At 47.4% G+C, this 12,169-nt stretch overlaps 1 protein-coding gene across 2 annotated transcripts in view; it reads left to right on the top strand.

Annotated features, from left to right (window-relative positions):
* The first annotated feature begins 2,352 nt into the window (after nt 1-2,352).
* The window catches only part of RASSF3 (Ras association domain family member 3), a 116,197-nt gene continuing 106,380 nt past the window's right edge, over nt 2,353-12,169 (top strand). Inside the window, exon 1 of one of the 2 annotated variants that reach the window (XM_041120581.1) lies at nt 2,353-2,445. The gene's annotated coding sequence lies outside the window, so the exon portion shown is untranslated. Of the gene's footprint in view, nt 2,446-2,959; nt 3,089-12,169 lie in introns of those variants that run through there. The other variant, XM_030003034.2, reaches the window with a different exon arrangement.

Genomic DNA, 12,169 nt, shown 5'->3' with positions numbered 1-12,169 from the left:
CCTTATAATTTTTATTTCCTCATAAATACAATACAAAGCCTGAAATCTGAAGTAGCAAATTGCAGCTTAGTTTGCATTAGCCAGCTGTCCAGAAAACGTGTCCTGTACAATGGAATCACTAGCATAGGCTGTATGGTAGAGCCACTCATCCTTCTTATTTATTTTTTAACCACTCTGCTGACATGTGTTCTGAACAATATTAGTTCTCTAAGAGCAGCAAAATTCCTAGTCTCTGCTAGGTGTGAAAAAGTCCACTGGTGGAGCTCAATCAGTACTAATGTAGTTAATCACTGTAGAAGTGGTAATTGTGGAATATTTTGGATATAATACTATGGCAAGGATTAAAAAGGAGGAATGGAAAAGATTACTTCTCAGTTTTTTTTAAGCTTGAAGCCTAGAAGAGGGGAGATGTGGAATAAACTCCAGCTGCCTAAACTTGGTTGGGTAAAATTAAACACAGAGCTATTACTAAGTAGTTGCGTATCCTGCTGTTACCATGAAACCCATTCCAGGGAAGGCACGGTAACTGGTTTGGCTAGCCACGTTTGGTTAGCTAAGCCGCTGATGGCTTCTAGCTAAGGACCTGGAAATCAGCGGGATGGACGCCCACTGTTGTCTGCGGAGGAATACTGGTTTAGCTGTGACCAGCCTGATGATGAGCGCTTTTAAACTGGCTTGTAAAAATTAAAAAAGATACTGGCCACCTGAAGATGAGTTAGGGGAGAAAAAAAGAATGGCTAGGGTCTGGAAAACTCACCTGAGAGGGACTGGGAGTTGGCTGGCTGAAAGAAAAGATTGGAAGAGGGAGGGAGCAAAAGTCTTTGGTCTTCTAAAGGCTGTTGCAGATCAGCGTTCAGCACCATGTCTGCGGTGAAAGGAGTAGAGATTATGAATATAAATTGTAGTGCACAAAACAAAAAAATCCAGACTATGAGTTTGGAAAAATCTTTCTAATAGTGAAGAGAGTCAAGTGCCAGAACAGATTGTTCTGGGAACTGAGCAATACTGGTTGAAGAGGGATTTTAGGAACAGGTTAGCTGTTGGGAGCTCGTGTGGCCACTGGCAAAGCTGCATGATCTTTTAATTTTCTGTGCTTGAACAGCTTTTTTTTTTGTTATTTGTTCCATTGATCACAAAAAAACGTGGTAGGGGTAGTATCCCTCAGCGGAGCTTGCTATTTTGACGCTGGTACAAGCCCAGCCAGCAGTAGTTGTACTTGCAGATGCGCATCTTTTGGAGAACTTTGCTTCCTGTTGACAAGGAAGATTGACAGCGATGGGTAGAGCTGCTGGTGTGCTACAAAGACAGGCGTACTGCAGTTGTTCCAAGTTGTATTCTGCTCCTGAAAACTTACACAAGTGTCGAACGCAGTCTGTGACTACCCAGGCTTCCACAGCCTTCCCGTCAAGGTACAGTTGTGTCACCGCTACCTAGCCATGGGAAACCTTTCTTGGACTAGCTGCTTTAAGGAACTTCGGCAGATCATTTTAACCAGAACCTACTGAAGTGCATTGCCAGCTCCCCCTGTGCCAGCGTGAGGGTTGCTTCAGCATCCTCGAGTACATTTACGCTGTCCAATGCGGGGTTTGTTAGCAGTCCCAGAGCTGGCTGTGAGCAAGCGCATCTGGCCGCGGAGCCCTGCGCCATGCTGGGGAGAGCTGAGCTTGGCACCTCGCTACGCAAGCAGTTAGCTTTGCTTGGCAGGCACATTTGCTAACTCACGGTGAAAGATGACGCTGGCACGATCGCACGGCTGCTCCCCTGGTGATGGCCATGGGAGCCCTACAACAGTTTCAGATTTAAGTGGACATGAGCAGTTTACAATCTTTAAAGAAATCAGGTGAAAAGATGTCACTTTTTTTTTTGCACTTTCATTCCTTGGAACCCTCTCCACGAATGTGCAGATGAATTGTGAATACATCCTGTACGTCCGTGTCCTGAAAACGCGTTGCAGCCGCGCTACGTCCCACTTTGTACCACTTAAAATCTGCGCAAGGCTGCATTAAAATAGACGATGTTTCTAATGTCTAGGAGACGTGACAGTCACACGTACCGGTAAGCTCACTGACAGCGTTTTCTGAAGCTGTAGGTTGGAGAGATCCGCGCTTCACCTCGCCTACGGTGCTGTGACTTGCTGCCAGCTTGCTGCACAAGGGGAGGCCGGGCTCGGAGGAGCGATCGTGGGGCCGGGGCTCCACCCGCGCCCGCCCGCGGCCGCCGCTCGCCGCGGTCCCGGCGCCGGGGGCTCTCCCCTGCCGCGGACGGGGCTCCCTAAGGCGCCTCCCGTGGGCACTTCAGCTTGGGAAACAGAAACCGAAGTCGCCGCAAGCAGTGTACTACTGGGTCTTGATTGTTTTATCTACGGTAGTAAAACGTACCTCCTGGAAACGCTTCGCATCCTCCGTTTGTAATGTACCTTGTTAGCGAATGCCTTGAAAACGGCAGGTAACAGTGCTGGTCACGTCAACTGCTTTCTGCGGCGGCGGGCCAACAAGGGATGGGGGCCGGCGGAGCCGGAGCGCTTCAGAGCCGCCGCCGGCGGTTGTTCCTCCCCGGGACGGTTCCCGGTGAGCCGACTCGGGGAGCGGCGCGGCGGCAGAGCGGCGCTGAGGGGAGCCGGCGGCGGCCACGCCGCCCTCCCCGGCCCCTGCCCTCCCCTCCGCGCCGAGCGGCGGCCGCCAGGTCGGGGGAGGACGCGGGCGCGGTGCGGCCCCCCCCCCGCCGCCGCCTCCCCGCTCCCCTCGGCCGCGGGTGTCATGTGCGTGAGGCGTCAACCGCCGCCCGCCGCGGCCGCTCCGCGGGGACAGGCGGGCAGCGACACGGCGCGCCCCGCTCCGCATGGCGGCGGCCCCGGGCGACAGGCGGGGGAAGCCGCCGCGGGGTCGGGCGGCGCGGGCCGTGTCCCCGCAGCCGGACGCGCCCGGTGGCCGCCGCCGCCGCCGCCCGGCGCCACCGCGGCCCCGCCACGTCCGCACCATCTTCGAGGCGCCGCTGCCGGAGCCGCCGCACCGCTTCGGGCCGGCGGCGGCGGGAACGTGGTGCGACCTCTGCTGCCGCTTCGTCCTCTCGCAGGGCCTGCGCTGCGCGGGTGAGCGCCCCGGCCGGCCGGCCGGCCGGCCGACCGCGGCCTCTGGCGGGAAACAGGCGTCGGGGGCGGGGAGCGGCGGGGCCGCGCTCCCTCGCGGGCGGCGGGTTCGGGGCGGCGGGGAGATCCCGTCCTCACAAAATGGAGGGTTACGCGGCTGGCGGGGCTACGTCGGGTGTCTGCCGGCCCGCGCCAGCGCCTGTCTCACCCGGCCCGAACGGGAGCCCGGCTTGCCCCGCTTGAATGAAGCGTCGGAGCCTAGGGGCTGCCAGCGACTGGGTGCCGGGAGCCGTGCCCTTCGTGCCGCATGGCTGGGGCGATGGCGCAGCGTGAGGCGGCAGCGCAGCATGAGGTGATGGCTTAGCATGAGGCAATGGCGCAAGGTGAGGCTGTGGCGCATCGTGAGGTGACGGCTTAGTGTGAGGCGATGGCGCAGCCTGAGGTCATGGCACAGCATGACGCAGTGGCGCAGCATGAGGCAATGGTGCAGCATGAGGCGGCGGCGCAGCATGAGGTGACGGTGCAGCATGGGGCAGCAGCTTAGCGTGAGGCGATGGCGCAGCGTGAGGCAATGGCGCAGCGTGAGGCAAAGGCGCAGCATGAGGAGATGGCTCAGCATGAGGAGATGGCACAGCATGAGGTGATGGCGCAGCATGATGCAGTGGCGCAGCATGAGGTGACGGCGCAGCAGGAGGCGACAGCTTACCATGGGGCGATGGCGCAGCATGAGGCGATGGCGCAGCATGAGGCGATGGCACAGCATGACACAGTGGTGCAGCATGAGGTGACGGCGCAGCAGGAGGCGACAGCTTACCATGGGGCGATGGCACAGCATGAGGTGATGGCGCAGCGTAAGGCGAAGGCGCAGCATGAGGCGATGGCGCAGCATGAGGCAATGGTGCAGCACAGGTGCAGCGTGATCCTGGTAAAAGCACTCCACCTCCACCCAATGGGAAGGTAATGCCTGTTACAGGGGGGTGTAGGCAGTGCTGCTCCAAAGGGTTCTTGTGGGCTCCCACCCCTGGCAAAAACCATGCAGTCTTCTCCCAGGTCTTTCAGGTAGGAGGACGCAGCTGCATCTTGGAGTATTGCATATCCCATGTACACACCACGTACGTGTCCTTTAGCTCTCGGGGCTTGGATTCACAGTAGGCAACGGTGTGTTTTCCTTTCCCTGCATAGAAAACAACAGTTCTGCTTCTCAGCCCTTTTGCTACTGCGGCAATACTCTAAAATACAGGGATTTCATTTGCCTGCTAGCTCCTGTTCTTTATGGTAGGAGAACATATACAGTCTAGTGCTGGTGAAAAGTCCTCTTCTGCCATCCCTTGATTTGAAAAGCATTTGGCCACATTGTTGGGTTTTGTGGTGGCCCTGAGAGCGGTTTCAGCGTGGCACCCGGCAGGCGGGCCTGCTTCGCTCGCTGATCCTCACCCACAGCTGCTGTGCTGCTGCGCTTTTTAGGACAACCTAGTGCTATCCCTAGTGGAGGGACATGTTAAAGTGTGTGGTTTGCTTTTGATTTACGTCACTGAGCCTTTGTTTAACAGATATTTGAAACCCAAGGTGGGACAGAAGGGTCAATCTTTTCCTTTTGTTTTGTTCTGGCTTAAGGAGATATAGTAACCTCATACTGTCCCCTGCTGTGATACAAAATTTCTGTTATGATAGAATGTTCTCACAGTTACACTCACTTTCAGTAGCTCTATTTTTACAGTCACTCTTGGAACGGAAATACTTTGGCTGTGAAAATAAAATATTTTTTATTTAAGTTAGTGCACCGTTTGTTCAGACAGGATGTGTAGTGCACTGATGTGAAAATAGACCTTAAAAATCATATTTTTTCTTCTATGATCAAATGCTCCATGGCAAGAACTTCAAGTGTCACATTGGATTATATAACTTCCAGCAGTATTTTCTCAGAACGATTACAGCTTACAATGTTTTTCCTTCTCCTCCATGACTAGCTCCATTTTTATGAGGCATAGTACTTCAAGCTGCTCTCTTAAATTGCTGTTTAAGTAGCATAGGAAGCATTCAGCATTTATGATCTAGCATGAATGTAATATTTGAAAGCTGTAAAGTGCTATGGAGATGAAAGGAAACAATAGCTAAAGCGCAGAAGGATTGCTGCAAGAACGTCTGTTCTTTCCCAGTCTGCAGGCACACCAGCGAGCCAGACTGATGAACAGATCTGGCTGAAAAATTGGCTGGGGGCAACAAAAGCAGTGGCTGTGTCAGGACAGCTCAGAGGCGTGGAGGAAAGTGTGGCCAGCTGCCCTCGTGGCTCAGAGCTGCTAAATCCACTCTGTGGCCAGACGTCAGTCTGCACCCATAGTCACGGGCTCTTCTGTGAGTAAGCGCATACGGAAGAAAAAGATGTCCTTTGCTTTGGAAAGCCAGCAGACAGCTGCGCTCAGTCTCTAAAGTGTGTCTAAGCTGGCCTTGAAAGCTGCAGCAGGTGCATCCAGACTACAGCTGAATTTGTGGCCACTGTGGTAGCCTCTGTGAAAATGCCGTGGTCTCCTTTGGGTATCCCTTGTGAAGCAGAGATTACAACTGAGGTTAAAATTTCAAGTACCTTTCAAAGATTTTAATCTGCCTGGCAAGGTGTGACAAAGGTTCTCAAACAACTGTGTTTTCCAGAGGCCACAAGTGGTAGGGACTTCCATTTTATGTCAACTAAAAAGCAAAATGTAACAGCATCTCCCAGATGGTCCACTGCTGATAAAGAGGGAGCTATGTACTAAATTGTCATGATTCTGAGTCACAAAGACATAGACATTATTTAAATTGCCCTATTTGAGTATTGGTTGAAGTCAGTTCTCACTAGGTTGTTGCTCTCAGACCAGATCAGAGTCAGAGGTGCTGAATTTGGTGATAAGAATTAAAAGGCATGAGAAATTCCCTCTGGGATAGGGAAGTAGTCAAAGGGCATATCAAAGGAGTAATATTAAAGTATTTAGATGCAGACTTTTTCTAAGAGAAAAGATCTGTGATGTCTTTATTGGAGCTGGGGTTTCCTTTGAGTGTCTCTGGCCTTCCCCACAGGGATGGGGAAAATACCCAAGCTGAGCTTCAGCAGAGGCTAGACTTTTCTTTTGTCATTTTGCAGTGGGGCTGTGGTTGTCTTTGGGTTTTTGTACACTCCATGGTACACATTGTAAAGCGAGGTGGGATCCCTGGAGTGAATAAAGAACTACTGAGAAAAGGTCTTTTTGCCTTTTGTGAGATTTTTGTTTGTAATTCACAAGTTTGTTTTCAGGCTTCTGCTAAAAATTGAGAAAATACTTTCATATATCTCAGGCAAGAATGGAAAAAAAAAATCAAGCAGATGAATGATCATGTTTCAATGCAGTGCACAAGGTGCACATTGTTGAAGCAACTTATTTCTTGGAAAAAAAATAAGGCAACGCTGATATTTCTGGACCTCAGTCCAGGAAGAAAGCCAAGTGTAATGAAATACCTCTGAAAAGGATGCTTTGTAGTATCTGAGCTCTTGCTGTTGTTTTGGATTCCTTTTCAAGAGAGACTTAATTGGTTTAGCAGTCCAGACTTGCTCCACTATTCACCTTTTCACCGCCATTATTTGGGGTAAAAACCTGGTGATACTGTGCAGATGCAGAATGCCGTTGCCTGGCCTGACTTCTGTGCACAAAGTTGTTTGACACAGAAGCAGTCGGGATATTCCAGTTAATACCAATGAAATGACATACAGTAAAGAGTGGTTTTTCTTTTCTAGCACTCAATTTTTCTTTCAATCTGAGAGTGCTCTGGAGTGAAAATTCTCAGTTTCTTATGCCATATTGATGGTTTCATGGTGTGTAGCATTATGTAGCATAGGAGCCCTGGAGTTGTTGCATTGTTTCGCTGCATCATTTGGCATTTGAAAAATGAGGCATTTCTCATGGTTTTAGATGAAAGTCTATACTGCCACGCTTTGGAATACAGTTTCTAAGCAGTTTTACTTTCCCCATAGTCTGGTCAACAGACAGGGTATACATAGGTGGTGGGGGTGTGAAAGGAATTATTTTGTGGACTACTTGCTCTGGACTTGCTAGTCCATTTCTGTAACTTTTCTTTTACCTTGCATTTTGACACTTTCATTTCTGGTGCACTTTTCCACTGAACCAAATGGAAATGTTGCTAAGCCTTTTCAGAAGTTTTACTCTTCATTTAAGAGAATATAGAGAGATTATAGGTCCTATATGACTTTTGGTTCAAACTTCTGAAGATACTTAAGAGACGGTATTTGGAGGTACCATGAAAAACAGGTTGTTCCTTTCCGGTATTTAGTGATGGGACATGGTTGGGAATTTGTGGATGCTTTTGTTAAAAGCATGATCTTGATGAACTGATGTTTATTACTCTTACCAACTGTACATTACCCATGCAACAACGTATGTATTGGTGTATGTATTGGGTTTATGTGGCAAGGTCAGTGGGGCTACAGGAGCAAGAAGACCAGTACATTTTAATACTGTAAGGACCTTTCAAAGCAGAGACTCACAAGTGTTTGTTAAGCTGCCTTAAAAAGTTGCGTACTAAAGGAAAAAATAGAATATTTCTGTCAGATTTCTGGTGGTTGGAGTCCTTTATAAAGGTGCAATCAATGCGCATCGAGTCAGTGGGTATCCTTTAAATACTAGCTGGAAGTGATGTCCCTCGGCCTGTTTCCTCCTTGTCTATAGTGTTACTTTCTATACCCGAGGCATTAGGCCTGTAACATTATCTGGGTGTAGTGTGATCTGTGCACAGGCAGATACCCCTGTCCCGGCATAGAAGCCTCTCCAGTTGCAAGGTGCCCTGCAGAGGTGCAGAAGCCCAGGGGAGCAGATAAGACTGCAAGTGTCCACTTCCTCTCAAATCTACCGGCAGCCATTTCAGCTTTGTTCACTGAATCTTCTCTACATCTTTTTTACCCATTTTTCAGGCTTTGTTTTTTGAGCGACCTTCCCATGTGAAGTGTATGGCATAGTTTCAGGGCCTATCAGGGCCTTCTGTTTTTTTTCTCTGCCGAAATTGGTATTTTGGTGGGGGCCTTGTTCAATTTCTAACATTTTTTTAATATTGGCCCTGAATATCCAGTAGCTGACTCCTGCTTTAGCGCAGTTGAAGGACAGAGGCGTTAGCATTTTAGTACATGGTATAGCTCTCTTACTACAGGGCTTTTTAAGTACCTGTAAAAACAAACAAAACCCAAAACAAAAACCCAAGCCCTTATCCCCTTAGAAGAAATTAGCATATATTATCTAAATGCCTCCTAACTGTCAAGAATGGTAGAGAAATAGATTGCCCCTTACAGAAATAAGGGTAAAATGTGGAGGGAAGGAGCAAACACAGGGATTAGTGATTTTTTTTCCCCTTCAGAGGGATATTTTTTTGACCATCAAATTTGTGTAACATACTTTTTTTCATGTTTTTAAAGAAGAGGATAGACATTGTCCATTATCTCTGCAGTAGGAGTATGTTCATATTTAATCACATGTAATGAGGGGGTTAAGTTGCTAAAGCTACTTCTAGAGTTACGACTTGAATTACCAAAACTGTTCAGCCTTGAAGGAGCCTCTGAAAGTTTTATCTAAAGAGTGAGAACTGGGGGGCAGATTAGAAATAGCAGTGGCGGGAGCCTGCTTCCCTTTCCTGTTCTTTCTGCAGAGAGTTGTTTAATGATGTGCAGCTCCCCAGATTTTCTTTATTTTCTTTTAAATCCCAAGTTACCAAGTTTCCTCAGAATCCTCAGGGGCTGGAGCAGCAGGAGGTGGCAGGGTTTGGGTTGTGCTGGTGGAGCTCAGCTCAGAGAAAGCCCCATTGTCCTCCCTGTTGGGTTTGAAGGCGCGCAGGGGATCTGCTGCCCCAACGGGGAGTTCGCTGGAGCTCACAGGGCTGGGGGAGCTGGACGCTGCTGTGCCCAGTGCAGGGAGGAAAGAAGAGGTGTGGAAATGGAGAGCAAGAAGCAGCGTTGATGGAGCTTGCTCTTCAGGAGTAATGCTTGCTGTCTTCCTCAGTTTCTCTCTGCCTCCTGGGGCATTTCTGTGGTCTCTGCAGCCACAGCAAGGCTCCCACTGCTGCAAAGCTGAGCCCTTTCCCGCCCTGTTTGCAGAGGACAGTAACTCCTCACTGAGTTCCTTGGTTACTGGGGGTCCTGTTTTCTTGGCCTCTGACATTTCTCTTCCTGTGTGAGTCCCATCTTCCACCCCTAAGCCAAACACTGTCATACGTAGAGGCCTTCATCCATTGTCTGAGCACCTCTTTCTTTGTTCTCATTTTCACCATCTCATGGACAGTTAATTATGAATTATGGTGTCCTTCAGATTTTGGGTGTCTCAGATACAACCCTAAGAGACTACAGAGAATACAAGCAGTTGTTATTCAGGTTGCATAGCAGTGAACATTCAGTTGCCAACACTGAAAGGCTCTAAAAATGCTGTGTGGTTTTCCCACTTGTCTTCCTCATGTGCTTTGGAGAGGCTCTGTAGGGAGCTCCTGCAGAGGCTGTTGTAGGTGGGCAGGAGCCCTCTCTGCCCAGGGCATCTTGATGTGGAAATACCCTGTGTTTCATTTCACATGCAGAGTGGAAGGAGGCCAGATGTCATAAGGCTTGGTTTCGAGCAAACCAGTATTTGAGAGCTGACAGAGGAGTAGAAAGGAGTCTGCTAATGAAAAAGTGATAAAACAGGTGTTTCTTCAGGCAGTGTTCATAACCTAGGATGTCTTCAAGATGTGTAATAAAACATCAAAGCAATGATCTGTTTACAAAAGCAAAGAAGATCTTAGTAATAAAAATATTGCCAGTACTTGCCAGCGTGATACCTCCTGATGGTCTGCTTGCTGAGAAGGCCTTGGGGAACCAAGGAGAAACTTGACCTTGTCACGTGAAAGCTTTGGAGACCTTGCTGTGTTTTGATGCCTGTTTTATACAGTACTACCATGCTCAAAGTTCAACAGATGGTTAGCACTGCTTGGCCAGGAGTTAGGGGCATTGTGGGAAGTAACGATACAGGTGCCTTTTAAATTGCATTGTGCCTGCATACTATTTACATATTGCTAGTATCTGTGCTTTTAACACACTGGGGGAAAAGGTAGAACTGAAGTTTTTGCTCAATAATGTATTTTTTGATAAATTGCTAATGTAGTTCATTGCTGAGGGTTTTTTCCATTATTTTTTTTTTTTATTTGGGATTTGCATTTGCTGTTAGCAGTAGGAGCTGTCAGCCGTGCTAAGTCCTTAATAGACAGTATGCTTGCACAGGAAGAAGCAGCCCCCACTCTGAAGTGCTCTGAGCAAAACAGACACAGATGAAAGCACCGAGAGGTGAAGTGACTTTTTCAGGCTTACCCGGGAGGTCACTGGCCAGGCCAGCATTAGAGCTCAGCTCTTGTCCAGGGATCACAGTCATCTCTTCCTTCTGTCGCTAAGTAGCGTTGACCAGAAACCTCCAGCCTGCTTTGATGGATCTCTTTATCCAGGGAATTAAATGCAGGTCAGCAGTGTGCACAACACAGAGAAAATAATGATGCTGTTTTTGGCCTGGTGGGTTTATGAGCTGCTAGATGTGTGTGTTTTCTCCACACCATACTGAGTACTGACGAATGCCTTTTTGATTTTGCTCAGTAAAGGAAGAGCACATCATGTATAGTAGCTTGGGTACAATAGCCTGACAGTGAGTGTAGAAGCTTGGAAGAAAGTATTAAGGGCTACAATGAAAGTTGAGCTCTCTTTTGTGTATTTTTTTGTGTATATCTTTTTTGTGTATTTTTCTCTTATACTCCAGTTCTAAATATTTGCCTATTATCTAGTAGCTGCCATGGCTAAAGTAAGAAACATCCTACTCTTCTAAGAGAGAATAAATATACAAGATGCACCCTCGTTAATCTCAAGTGCAAACAGCATGCAATCACTCATACTACATCCAGAGATCTAAAGAAGGATGCTCACAGCTTTCTTGTACCCTAAAAAATGATCAGGCTACTTTTGTTTTAAGCAAAGCAGATTAGGATGAATAATCCTATTGTTTTAGCAACATTTAATACATGTTTTTGCTTTTCTGCCTCGGTCTGATTTCCCTTAGTGATAGTTCCATTCAAGCTCTCACTGAGAAGTCTACTAATTCTGGCACAAAGTCACCCAAAGCCCACAGGCAAGTTGGTCTATCATCCGCTGAGTCAAACCCTATGTGTCAAACCATGTTACAAGGCAACTCAGTATCTTCTCTCCAGTTTTAGCCTTGAGTTTTATTTCCCCTGTACTCTAAAGTGTAGCTGTGTATGTTCAAAAGTGGTTTTCCTAAAAACTGGTCAATCATTTTCCTGAGTTTACTGCTAGTAGTATAATATCTACTACAAAGCTAAAATTAACACTAATCTGTTATTTTCACAGTGCATTACTCTTCTCTGCATTTAGCTTTTTAAACTTATATTTGACTTTAATTTTGATGCACAAGCCTACATACATACATACAGTAAGCCTGTAATCAAGCAACATTAAAAATGACAATGATGTGCATCACATTGTACCAGCAGCAGTCTCCAGGAAGTAATGCATTATCTTCCCGATGCTCAGCTGGACCAGCACAGCAATGCCCTCTCTCCCACACTCACTTCTATCACAGTACTGTGCCTGTCCTGTCTGCCTCTGCACATTTGCAGCATCTGGAAAAGAACATAAAGCAAATTACAACAAATTTTACAGGTTGAAGTATTCAAAATGAAACAGAGAGCAACTGTACAATATGATGGATGATACTGAAAAGAGTCAAGCAGAAATATTGCTGAAATACACAGAGATAGTCTTTTTCATGTAACAATGTATGAAAATATTTAATGATAGTGTAATATATTGTAGAGTGAAATAAGAACTAACCAGATGTGAACAAATGTGCTTTGGCACTGCGATTTTCTTCCTCAAAATCCAGGATGTATTTCATTGGAGCTATGGCTCAGAAGAAATCTTCCTACTCCTTATTTCTTAAGGGGAGAAATCCAGTTATTCCCCAACAGATAGCCTGTAGAAGTAAGCAATTCATCTCAGAGGACCTTGAGACGTGATTGATAGGCTGAATTTGTGTTACATATTTTATTTTG

The sequence above is a fragment of the Aquila chrysaetos genome, chromosome 26 (assembly GCF_900496995.4).
Source record: "Aquila chrysaetos chrysaetos chromosome 26, bAquChr1.4, whole genome shotgun sequence".
NCBI classification, from domain to species: Eukaryota; Metazoa; Chordata; class Aves; order Accipitriformes; family Accipitridae; genus Aquila; species Aquila chrysaetos.
Note: the sequence above shows the minus strand (reverse complement) of the source record. Positions and strands in the feature narration are given on the sequence as shown.